The sequence below is a fragment of the Ranitomeya variabilis genome, chromosome 2 (assembly GCF_051348905.1).
Source record: "Ranitomeya variabilis isolate aRanVar5 chromosome 2, aRanVar5.hap1, whole genome shotgun sequence".
NCBI lineage: Eukaryota > Metazoa > Chordata > Amphibia > Anura > Dendrobatidae > Ranitomeya > Ranitomeya variabilis.
In genome coordinates, this window is record NC_135233.1 from 707,809,140 (window position 1) to 707,822,311 (window position 13,172).

The window sequence follows — 13,172 nt, forward strand, 5'->3', positions numbered from 1 at the left end:
ATACCCGGCCAAGCCAAAAATGGCTGATTTTCAGCTAAATTTTTTTTTTACACAAATCAAACACGCACTATACCCCCTCTTTAGGAACTCTTTTGGGATGCTTTCCAACATAGTTTTAACCCTCTAGATGTAGAAGTAGGAGAATTAAGTGATTTTTTGCAAAACCTGAAAACGTCAAAAAATCTAATACCCGGCCAAGCCAAAAATGGCTGATTTTCAGCCAAAATTTTTTTTTCCACAAATCAAACACGCACTATACCCCCTCTTTGGGAACTCTTTTGGGATGCTTTCCAACATAGTTTTAACCCTCTAGATGTAGAACTAGGAGAATTAAGTGATTTTTCGCAAAAACTGAAAACGTCAAAAAATCTAATACCCGGCCAAGCCAAAAATGGCTGATTTTCAGCCAAAATTTTTTTTACACAAATCAAACGTGCACTATACCCCTTCTTTGGGAACTCTTTTGGAATGCTTTCCAACATAGTTGTAACCCTCTAGATGTAGAAGTAGGAGAATTAAGTGATTTTTCGCAAAACCTGAAAACGTCAAAAAATCTAATACCCGGCCAAGCCAAAAATGGCTGATTTTCAGCCAAAAATGTTTTTTTCCACAAATCAAACGTGCACTATACCCCCTCCTTGGGAACTCTTTTGGGATGCTTTCCAACATAGTTTTAACCCTCTAGATGTAGAAGTAGGAGAATTAAGTGATTTTTCGCAAAACCTGAAAGCGTAAAAAAATTTAATACCCGGCCAAGCCAAAAATGGCTGATTTTCAGCCAAAAATTTTTTTTCCACAAATCAAACGTGCACTATACCCCCTCTTTGGGAACTCTTTTGGGATGCTTTCCAACATAGTTTTAACCCTCTAGATGTAGAAGTAGGAGAATTAAGTGATTTTTCGCAAAACTTGAAAACGTCAAAAAATCTAATACCCGGCCAAGCCAAAAATGGCTGATTTTCAGCCAAAATTTTTTATTTACACAAATCAAACACGCACTATACCCCCTCTTTGGGAACTCTTTTGGGATGCTTTCCAACATAGTTTTAACCCTCTAGATGTAGAAGTAGGAGAATTAAGTGATTTCTCGCAAAACCTAAAAACGTCAAAAAATCTAATACTCGGCCAAGCCAAAAATGGCTGATTTTCAGCTAAAATTTTTTTTTACACAAATCAAACACGCACTATACCCCCTCTTTAGGAACTCTTTTGGGATGCTTTCCAACATAGTTTTAACCCTCTAGATGTAGAAGTAGGAGAATTAAGTGATTTTTTGCAAAACCTGAAAACGTCAAAAAATCTAATACCCGGCCAAGCCAAAAATGGCTGATTTTCAGCCAAAATTTTTTTTTCCACAAATCAAACACGCACTATACCCCCTCTTTGGGAACTCTTTTGGGATGCTTTCCAACATAGTTTTAACCCTCTAGATGTAGAACTAGGAGAATTAAGTGATTTTTCGCAAAAACTGAAAACGTCAAAAAATCTAATACCCGGCCAAGCCAAAAATGGCTGATTTTCAGCCAAATTTTTTTTTTCCACAAATCAAACGTGCACTATACCCCCTCTTTGGGAACTCTTTTGGGATGCTTTCCAACATAGTTTTAACCCTCTAGATGTAGAAGTAGGAGAATTAAGTGATTTTTCGCAAAACTTGAAAACGTCAAAAAATCTAATACCCGGCCAAGCCAAAAATGGCTGATTTTCAGCCAAAATTTTTTATTTACACAAATCAAACACGCACTATACCCCCTCTTTGGGAACTCTTTTGGGATGCTTTCCAACATAGTTTTAACCCTCTAGATGTAGAAGTAGGAGAATTAAGTGATTTCTCGCAAAACCTAAAAACGTCAAAAAATCTAATACCCGGCCAAGCCAAAAATGGCTGATTTTCAGCTAAAATTTTTTTTTACACAAATCAAACACGCACTATACCCCCTCTTTAGGAACTCTTTTGGGATGCTTTCCAACATAGTTTTAACCCTCTAGATGTAGAAGTAGGAGAATTAAGTGATTTTTTGCAAAACCTGAAAACGTCAAAAAATCTAATACCCGGCCAAGCCAAAAATGGCTGATTTTCAGCCAAAATTTTTTTTTCCACAAATCAAACACGCACTATACCCCCTCTTTGGGAACTCTTTTGGGATGCTTTCCAACATAGTTTTAACCCTCTAGATGTAGAACTAGGAGAATTAAGTGATGTTTCGCAAAAACTGAAAACGTCAAAAAATCTAATATCCGGCCAAGCCAAAAATGGCTGATTTTCAGCCAAAAATGTTTTTTTCCACAAATCAAACGTGCACTATACCCCCTCCTTGGGAACTCTTTTGGGATGCTTTCCAACATAGTTTTAACCCTCTAGATGTAGAAGTAGGAGAATTAAGTGATTTTTCGCAAAACTTGAAAACGTCAAAAAATCTAATACCCGGCCAAGCCAAAAATGGCTGATTTTCAGCCAAAATTTTTTTTTCCACAAATCAAACGTGCACCATACCCCCTCTTTGGGAACTCTTTTGGGATGCTTTCCAACATAGTTTTAACCCTCTAGATGTAGAAGTAGGAGAATTAAGTGATTTTTCGCAAAACCTAAAAACGTCAAAAAATCTAATACCCGGCCAAGCCAAAAATGGCTGATTTTCAGCCAAAATTTTTTTTTCCACAAATCAAACGTGCACTATACCCCCTCTTTGGGAACTCTTTTGGGATGCTTTCCAACATAGTTTTAACCCTCTAGATGTAGAAGTAGGAGAATTAAGTGATTTTTCGCAAAACTTGAAAACGTCAAAAAATCTAATACCCGGCCAAGCCAAAAATGGCTGATTTTCAGCCAAAATTTATTTTTCCACAAATCAAACGTGCACTATACCCCCTCTTTGGGAACTCTTTTGGGATGCTTTCCAACATAGTTTTAACCCTCTAGATGTAGAAGTAGGAGAATTAAGTGATTTTTCGCAAAACCTGAAAGCGTAAAAAAATCTAATACCCGGCCAAGCCAAAAATGGCTGATTTTCAGCCAAAATTTTTTTTTCCACAAATCAAACGTGCACTATACCCCCTCTTTGGGAACTCTTTTGGGATGCTTTCCAACATAGTTTTAACCCTCTAGATGTAGAAGTAGGAGACTTAAGTGATTTTTTGCAAAACCTGAAAACGTCAAAAAATCTAATACCCGGCCAAGCCAAAAATGGCTGATTTTCAGCCAAAATTTTTTTTTTACACAAATCAAACACGCACTATACCCCCTCTTTGGGAACTCTTTTGGGATGCTTTCCAACATAGTTTTAACCCTCTAGATGTAGAAGTAGGAGACTTAAGTGATTTTTCGCAAAACCTAAAAACGTCAAAAAATCTAATACCCGGCCAAGCCAAAAATGGCTGATTTTCAGCCAAAATGTTTTTTTTTACACAAATCAAACACGCACTATACCCCCTCTTTGGGAACTCTTTTGGGATGCTTTCCAACATAGTTTTAACCCTCTAGATGTAGAAGTAGGAGAATTAAGTGGTTTTTCGCAAAACCTAAAAACGTCAAAAAATCTAATACCCGGCCAAGCCAAAAATGGCTGATTTTCAGCAAAAATGTTTTTTTTTACACAAATCAAACACGCACTATACCCCCTCTTTGGGAACTCTTTTGGGATGCTTTCCAACATAGTTTTAACCCTCTAGATGTAGAAGTAGGAGACTTAAGTGATTTTTCGCAAAACCTGAAAACGTCAAAAAATCTAATACCCGGCCAAGTTAAAAATGGCTGATTTTCAGCCCAAATTTTTTTTTTACACAAATCAAACACGCACTATACCCCCTCTTTGGGAACTCTTTTGGGATGCTTTCCAACATAGTTTTAACCCTCTAGATGTAGAACTAGGAGAATTAAGTGATTTTTCGCAAAAACTGAAAACGTCAAAAAATCTAATACCCGGCCAAGCCAAAAATGGCTGATTTTCAGCCAAAATTTTTTTTACACAAATCAAACGTGCACTATACCCCTTCTTTGGGAACTCTTTTGGAATGCTTTCCAACATAGTTGTAACCCTCTAGATGTAGAAGTAGGAGAATTAAGTGATTTTTCGCAAAACCTGAAAACGTCAAAAAATCTAATACCCGGCCAAGCCAAAAATGGCTGATTTTCAGCCAAAAATGTTTTTTTCCACAAATCAAACGTGCACTATACCCCCTCCTTGGGAACTCTTTTGGGATGCTTTCCAACATAGTTTTAACCCTCTAGATGTAGAAGTAGGAGAATTAAGTGATTTTTCGCAAAACCTGAAAGCGTAAAAAAATTTAATACCCGGCCAAGCCAAAAATGGCTGATTTTCAGCCAAAAATTTTTTTTCCACAAATCAAACGTGCACTATACCCCCTCTTTGGGAACTCTTTTGGGATGCTTTCCAACATAGTTTTAACCCTCTAGATGTAGAAGTAGGAGAATTAAGTGATTTTTCGCAAAACTTGAAAACGTCAAAAAATCTAATACCCGGCCAAGCCAAAAATGGCTGATTTTCAGCCAAAATTTTTTATTTACACAAATCAAACACGCACTATACCCCCTCTTTGGGAACTCTTTTGGGATGCTTTCCAACATAGTTTTAACCCTCTAGATGTAGAAGTAGGAGAATTAAGTGATTTCTCGCAAAACCTAAAAACGTCAAAAAATCTAATACTCGGCCAAGCCAAAAATGGCTGATTTTCAGCTAAAATTTTTTTTTACACAAATCAAACACGCACTATACCCCCTCTTTAGGAACTCTTTTGGGATGCTTTCCAACATAGTTTTAACCCTCTAGATGTAGAAGTAGGAGAATTAAGTGATTTTTTGCAAAACCTGAAAACGTCAAAAAATCTAATACCCGGCCAAGCCAAAAATGGCTGATTTTCAGCCAAAATTTTTTTTTCCACAAATCAAACACGCACTATACCCCCTCTTTGGGAACTCTTTTGGGATGCTTTCCAACATAGTTTTAACCCTCTAGATGTAGAACTAGGAGAATTAAGTGATTTTTCGCAAAAACTGAAAACGTCAAAAAATCTAATACCCGGCCAAGCCAAAAATGGCTGATTTTCAGCCAAATTTTTTTTTTCCACAAATCAAACGTGCACTATACCCCCTCTTTGGGAACTCTTTTGGGATGCTTTCCAACATAGTTTTAACCCTCTAGATGTAGAAGTAGGAGAATTAAGTGATTTTTCGCAAAACTTGAAAACGTCAAAAAATCTAATACCCGGCCAAGCCAAAAATGGCTGATTTTCAGCCAAAATTTTTTATTTACACAAATCAAACACGCACTATACCCCCTCTTTGGGAACTCTTTTGGGATGCTTTCCAACATAGTTTTAACCCTCTAGATGTAGAAGTAGGAGAATTAAGTGATTTCTCGCAAAACCTAAAAACGTCAAAAAATCTAATACCCGGCCAAGCCAAAAATGGCTGATTTTCAGCTAAAATTTTTTTTTACACAAATCAAACACGCACTATACCCCCTCTTTAGGAACTCTTTTGGGATGCTTTCCAACATAGTTTTAACCCTCTAGATGTAGAAGTAGGAGAATTAAGTGATTTTTTGCAAAACCTGAAAACGTCAAAAAATCTAATACCCGGCCAAGCCAAAAATGGCTGATTTTCAGCCAAAATTTTTTTTTCCACAAATCAAACACGCACTATACCCCCTCTTTGGGAACTCTTTTGGGATGCTTTCCAACATAGTTTTAACCCTCTAGATGTAGAACTAGGAGAATTAAGTGATGTTTCGCAAAAACTGAAAACGTCAAAAAATCTAATATCCGGCCAAGCCAAAAATGGCTGATTTTCAGCCAAAAATGTTTTTTTCCACAAATCAAACGTGCACTATACCCCCTCCTTGGGAACTCTTTTGGGATGCTTTCCAACATAGTTTTAACCCTCTAGATGTAGAAGTAGGAGAATTAAGTGATTTTTCGCAAAACTTGAAAACGTCAAAAAATCTAATACCCGGCCAAGCCAAAAATGGCTGATTTTCAGCCAAAATTTTTTTTTCCACAAATCAAACGTGCACCATACCCCCTCTTTGGGAACTCTTTTGGGATGCTTTCCAACATAGTTTTAACCCTCTAGATGTAGAAGTAGGAGAATTAAGTGATTTTTCGCAAAACCTAAAAACGTCAAAAAATCTAATACCCGGCCAAGCCAAAAATGGCTGATTTTCAGCCAAAATTTTTTTTTCCACAAATCAAACGTGCACTATACCCCCTCTTTGGGAACTCTTTTGGGATGCTTTCCAACATAGTTTTAACCCTCTAGATGTAGAAGTAGGAGAATTAAGTGATTTTTCGCAAAACTTGAAAACGTCAAAAAATCTAATACCCGGCCAAGCCAAAAATGGCTGATTTTCAGCCAAAATTTTTTTTTCCACAAATCAAACGTGCACTATACCCCCTCTTTGGGAACTCTTTTGGGATGCTTTCCAACATAGTTTTAACCCTCTAGATGTAGAAGTAGGAGAATTAAGTGATTTTTCGCAAAACCTGAAAGCGTAAAAAAATCTAATACCCGGCCAAGCCAAAAATGGCTGATTTTCAGCCAAAATTTTTTTTTCCACAAATCAAACGTGCACTATACCCCCTCTTTGGGAACTCTTTTGGGATGCTTTCCAACATAGTTTTAACCCTCTAGATGTAGAAGTAGGAGACTTAAGTGATTTTTTGCAAAACCTGAAAACGTCAAAAAATCTAATACCCGGCCAAGCCAAAAATGGCTGATTTTCAGCCAAAATTTTTTTTTTACACAAATCAAACACGCACTATACCCCCTCTTTGGGAACTCTTTTGGGATGCTTTCCAACATAGTTTTAACCCTCTAGATGTAGAAGTAGGAGACTTAAGTGATTTTTCGCAAAACCTAAAAACGTCAAAAAATCTAATACCCGGCCAAGCCAAAAATGGCTGATTTTCAGCCAAAATGTTTTTTTTTACACAAATCAAACACGCACTATACCCCCTCTTTGGGAACTCTTTTGGGATGCTTTCCAACATAGTTTTAACCCTCTAGATGTAGAAGTAGGAGAATTAAGTGGTTTTTCGCAAAACCTAAAAACGTCAAAAAATCTAATACCCGGCCAAGCCAAAAATGGCTGATTTTCAGCAAAAATGTTTTTTTTTACACAAATCAAACACGCACTATACCCCCTCTTTGGGAACTCTTTTGGGATGCTTTCCAACATAGTTTTAACCCTCTAGATGTAGAAGTAGGAGACTTAAGTGATTTTTCGCAAAACCTGAAAACGTCAAAAAATCTAATACCCGGCCAAGTTAAAAATGGCTGATTTTCAGCCCAAATTTTTTTTTTACACAAATCAAACACGCACTATACCCCCTCTTTGGGAACTCTTTTGGGATGCTTTCCAACATAGTTTTAACCCTCTAGATGTAGAAGTAGGAAAATTAAGTGATTTCTCGCAAAACCTAAAAACGTCAAAAAATCTAATACCCGGCCAAGCCAAAAATGGCTGATTTTCAGCTAAAAAATTTTTTTACACAAATCAAACACGCACTATACCCCCTCTTTGGGAACTCTTTTGGGATGCTTTCCAACATAGTTTTAACCCTCTAGATGTAGAAGTACGAGAATTAAGTGATTTTTCGCAAAACTTGAAAACGTCAAAAAATCTAATACCCGGCCAAGCCAAAAATGGCTGATTTTCAGCCAAAATTATTTTTTCCACAAATCAAACACGCACTATGCCCCCTCTTTGGGAACTCTTTTGGGATGCTTTCCAACATAGTTTTAACCCTCTAGATGTAGAAGTAGGAGAATTAAGTGATTTTTCGCAAAACCTGAAAACGTCAAAAAATCTAATACCCGGCCAAGCCAAAAATGGCTGATTTTCAGCCAAAAATGTTTTTTTCCACAAATCAAACGTGCACTATACCCCCTCCTTGGGAACTCTTTTGGGATGCTTTCCAACATAGTTTTAACCCTCTAGATGTAGAAGTAGGAGAATTAAGTGATTTTTCGCAAAACCTGAAAGCGTAAAAAAATCTAATACCCGGCCAAGCCAAAAATGGCTGATTTTCAGCCAAAAATTTTTTTTTCCACAAATCAAACGTACACTATACCCCCTCTTTGGGAACTCTTTTGGGATGCTTTCCAACATAGTTTTAACCCTCTAGATGTAGAAGTAGGAGAATTAAGTGATTTTTCGCAAAACTTGAAAACGTCAAAAAATCTAATACCCGGCCAAGCCAAAAATGGCTGATTTTCAGCCAAAATTTTTTTTTCCACAAATCAAACGTGCACTATACCCCCTCTTTGGGAACTCTTTTGGGATGCTTTCCAACATAGTTTTAACCCTCTAGATGTAGAAGTAGGAGACTTAAGTGATTTTTCGCAAAACCTGAAAACGTCAAAAAATCTAATACCCGGCCAAGCCAAAAATGGCTGATTTTTAGCCAAAATTTTTTTTTTACACAAATCAAACACGCACTATACCCCCTCTTTGGGAACTCTTTTGGGATGCTTTCCAGCATAGTTTTAACCCTCTAGATGTAGAAGTAGGAGAATTAAGTGGTTTTTCGCAAAACCTAAAAACGTCAAAAAATCTAATCCCCGGCCAAGCCAAAAATGGCTGATTTTCAGCCAAAATTTTTTTTTTACACAAATCAAACACGCACTATACCCCCTCTTTGGGAACTCTTTTGGGATGCTTTCCAACATAGTTTTAACCCTCTAGATGTAGAAGTAGGAGAATTAAGTGATTTCTCGCAAAACCTAAAAACGTCAAAAAATCTAATACCCGGCCAAGCCAAAAATGGCTGATTTTCAGCTAAAAATTTTTTTTACACAAATCAAACACGCACTAAACCTCTCTTTGGGAACTCTTTTGGGATGCTTTCCAACATAGTTTTAACCCTCTAGATGTAGAAGTAGGAGAATTAAGTGATTTCTCGCAAAACCTAAAAACGTCAAAAAATCTAATACCCGGCCAAGCCAAAAATGGCTGATTTTCAGCTAAAATTTTTTTTTACACAAATCAAACACGCACTAAACCTCTCTTTGGGAACTCTTTTGGGATGCTTTCCAACATAGTTTTAACCCTCTAGATGTAGAAGTAGGAGAATTAAGTGATTTTTCGCAAAACTTGAAAACGTCAAAAAATCTAATACCCGGCCAAGCCAAAAATGGCTGATTTTCAGCCAAAATTTTTTTTTCCACAAATCAAACACGCACTATGCCCCCTCTTTGGGAACGCTTTTGGGATGCTTTCCAACATAGTTTTAACCCTCTAGATGTAGAAGTAGGAGACTTAAGTGATTTTTCGCAAAACCTGAAAACGTCAAAAAATCTAATACCCGGCCAAGCCAAAAATGGCTGATTTTCAGCCGAAATTTTTTTTTTACACAAATCAAACACGCACTATACCCCCTCTTTGGGAACTCTTTTGGGATGCTTTCCAACATAGTTTTAACCCTCTAGATGTAGAAGTAGGAGAATTAAGTGATTTCTCGCAAAACCTAAAAACGTCAAAAAATCTAATACCCGGCCAAGCCAAAAATGGCTGATTTTCAGCTAAAATTTTTTTTTACACAAATCAAACACGCACTAAACCTCTCTTTGGGAACTCTTTTGGGATGCTTTCCAACATAGTTTTAACCCTCTAGATGTAGAAGTAGGAGAATTAAGTGATTTTTCGCAAAACTTGAAAACGTCAAAAAATCTAATACCCGGCCAAGCCAAAAATGGCTGATTTTCAGCCAAAAAATTTTTTTCCACAAATCAAACACGCACTATGCCCCCTCTTTGGGAACTCTTTTGGGATGCTTTCCAACATAGTTTTAACCCTCTAGATGTAGAGTAGGAGAATTAAGTGATTTTTCGCAAAACCTGAAAACGTCAAAAAATCTAATACCCGGCCAAGCCAAAAATGGCTGATTTTCAGCCAAAAATGTTTTTTTCCACAAATCAAACGTGCACTATACCCCCTCCTTGGGAACTCTTTTGGGATGCTTTCCAACATAGTTTTAACCCTCTAGATGTAGAAGTAGGAGAATTAAGTGATTTTTCGCAAAACCTGAAAGCGTAAAAAAATCTAATACCCGGCCAAGCCAAAAATGGCTGATTTTCAGCTAAATTTTTTTTTTACACAAATCAAACACGCACTATACCCCCTCTTTGGGAACTCTTTTGGGATGCTTTCCAACATAGTTTTAACCCTCTAGATGTAGAAGTAGGAGACTTAAGTGATTTTTCGCAAAACCTGAAAACGTCAAAAAATCTAATACCCGGCCAAGCCAAAAATGGCTGATTTTCAGCCAAAATTTTTTTTTTACACAAATCAAACACGCACTATACCCCCTCTTTGGGAACTCTTTTGGGATGCTTTCTAACATAGTTTTAACCCTCTAGATGTAGAAGTAGGAGAATTAAGTGGTTTTTCGCAAAACCTAAAAACGTCAAAAAATCTAATACCCGGCCAAGCCAAAAATGGCTGATTTTCAGCTAAAATTTTTTTTTACACAAATCAAACACGCACTAAACCTCTCTTTGGGAACTCTTTTGGGATGCTTTCCAACATAGTTTTAACCCTCTAGATGTAGAAGTAGGAGAATTAAGTGATTTTTCGCAAAACTTGAAAACGTCAAAAAATCTAATACCCGGCCAAGCCAAAAATGGCTGATTTTCAGCCAAAATTTTTTTTTCCACAAATCAAACACGCACTATGCCCCCTCTTTGGGAACTCTTTTGGGATGCTTTCCAACATAGTTTTAACCCTCTAGATGTAGAAGTAGGAGAATTAAGTGATTTTTCGCAAAACCTGAAAACGTCAAAAAATCTAATACCCGGCCAAGCCAAAAATGGCTGATTTTCAGCCAAAAATGTTTTTTTCCACAAATCAAACGTGCACTATACCCCCTCCTTGGGAACTCTTTTGGGATGCTTTCCAACATAGTTTTAACCCTCTAGATGTAGAAGTAGGAGAATTAAGTGATTTTTCGCAAAACCTGAAAGCGTAAAAAAATCTAATACCCGGCCAAGCCAAAAATGGCTGATTTTCAGCTAAATTTTTTTTTACACAAATCAAACACGCACTATACCCCCTCTTTGGGAACTCTTTTGGGATGCTTTCCAACATAGTTTTAACCCTCTAGATGTAGAAGTAGGAGACTTAAGTGATTTTTCGCAAAACCTGAAAACGTCAAAAAATCTAATACCCGGCCAAGCCAAAAATGGCTGATTTTCAGCCAAAATTTTTTTTTTACACAAATCAAACACGCACTATACCCCCTCTTTGGGAACTCTTTTGGGATGCTTTCCAACATAGTTTTAACCCTCTAGATGTAGAAGTAGGAGAATTAAGTGATTTTTCGCAAAACCTAAAAACGTCAAAAAATCTAATACCCGGCCAAGCCAAAAATGGCTGATTTTCAGCCAAAATTTTTTTTTCCACAAATCAAACGTGCACTATACCCCCTCTTTGGGAACTCTTTTGGGATGCTTTCCAACATAGTTTTAACCCTCTAGATGTAGAAGTAGGAGAATTAAGTGATTTTTCGCAAAACCTGAAAACGTCAAAAAATCTAATACCCGGCCAAGCCAAAAATGGCTGATTTTCAGCCAAAAATGTTTTTTTCCACAAATCAAATGTGCACTATACCCCCTCCTTGGGAACTCTTTTGGGATGCTTTCCAACATAGTTTTAACCCTCTAGATGTAGAAGTAGGAGAATTAAGTGATTTTTCGCAAAACCTGAAAGCGTCAAAAAATCTAATACCCGGCCAAGCCAAAAATGGATGATTTTCAGCCAAAATTTTTTTTTTCCACAAATCAAACGTGCACTATACCCCCTCTTTGGGAACTCTTTTGGGATGCTTTCCAACATAGTTTTTACCCTCTAGATGTAGAAGTAGGAGAATTAAGTGATTTTTCGCAAAACTTGAAAACGTCAAAAAATCTAATACCCGGCCAAGCCAAAAATGGCTGATTTTCAGCCAAAATTTTTTTTTTCCACAAATCAAACACGCACTATACCCCCTCTTTGGGAACTCTTTTGGGATGCTTTCCAACATAGTTTTAACCCTCTAGATGTAGAAGTAGGAGAATTAAGTGATTTTTCGCAAAACCTGAAAACGTCAAAAAATCTAATACCCGGCCAAGCCAAAAATGGCTGATTTTCAGCCAAAATTATTTTTTCCACAAATCAAACACGCACTATGCCCCCTCTTTGGGAACTCTTTTGGGATGCTTTCCAACATAGTTTTAACCCTCTAGATGTAGAAGTAGGAGAATTAAGTGATTTTTCGCAAAACCTGAAAACGTCAAAAAATCTAATACCCGGCCAAGCCAAAAATGGCTGATTTTCAGCCAAAAATGTTTTTTTCCACAAATCAAACGTGCACTATACCCCCTCCTTGGGAACTCTTTTGGGATGCTTTCCAACATAGTTTTAACCCTCTAGATGTAGAAGTAGGAGAATTAAGTGATTTTTCGCAAAACCTGAAAGCGTAAAAAAATCTAATACCCGGCCAAGCCAAAAATGGCTGATTTTCAGCCAAAAATTTTTTTTTCCACAAATCAAACGTGCACTATACCCCCTCTTTGGGAACTCTTTTGGGATGCTTTCCAACATAGTTTTAACCCTCTAGATGTAGAAGTAGGAGAATTAAGTGATTTTTCGCAAAACTTGAAAACGTCAAAAAATCTAATACCCGGCCAAGCCAAAAATGGCTGATTTTCAGCCAAAATTTTTTTTTCCACAAATCAAACGTGCACTATACCCCCTCTTTGGGAACTCTTTTGGGATGCTTTCCAACATAGTTTTAACCCTCTAGATGTAGAAGTAGGAGACTTAAGTGATTTTTCGCAAAACCTGAAAACGTCAAAAAATCTAATACCCGGCCAAGCCAAAAATGGCTGATTTTTAGCCAAAATTTTTTTTTTACACAAATCAAACACGCACTATACCCCCTCTTTGGGAACTCTTTTGGGATGCTTTCCAGCATAGTTTTAACCCTCTAGATGTAGAAGTAGGAGAATTAAGTGGTTTTTCGCATAACCTAAAAACGTCAAAAAATCTAATCCCCGGCCAAGCCAAAAATGGCTGATTTTCAGCCAAAATTTTTTTTTTACACAAATCAAACACGCACTATACCCCCTCTTTGGGAACTCTTTTGGGATGCTTTCCAACATAGTTTTAACCCTC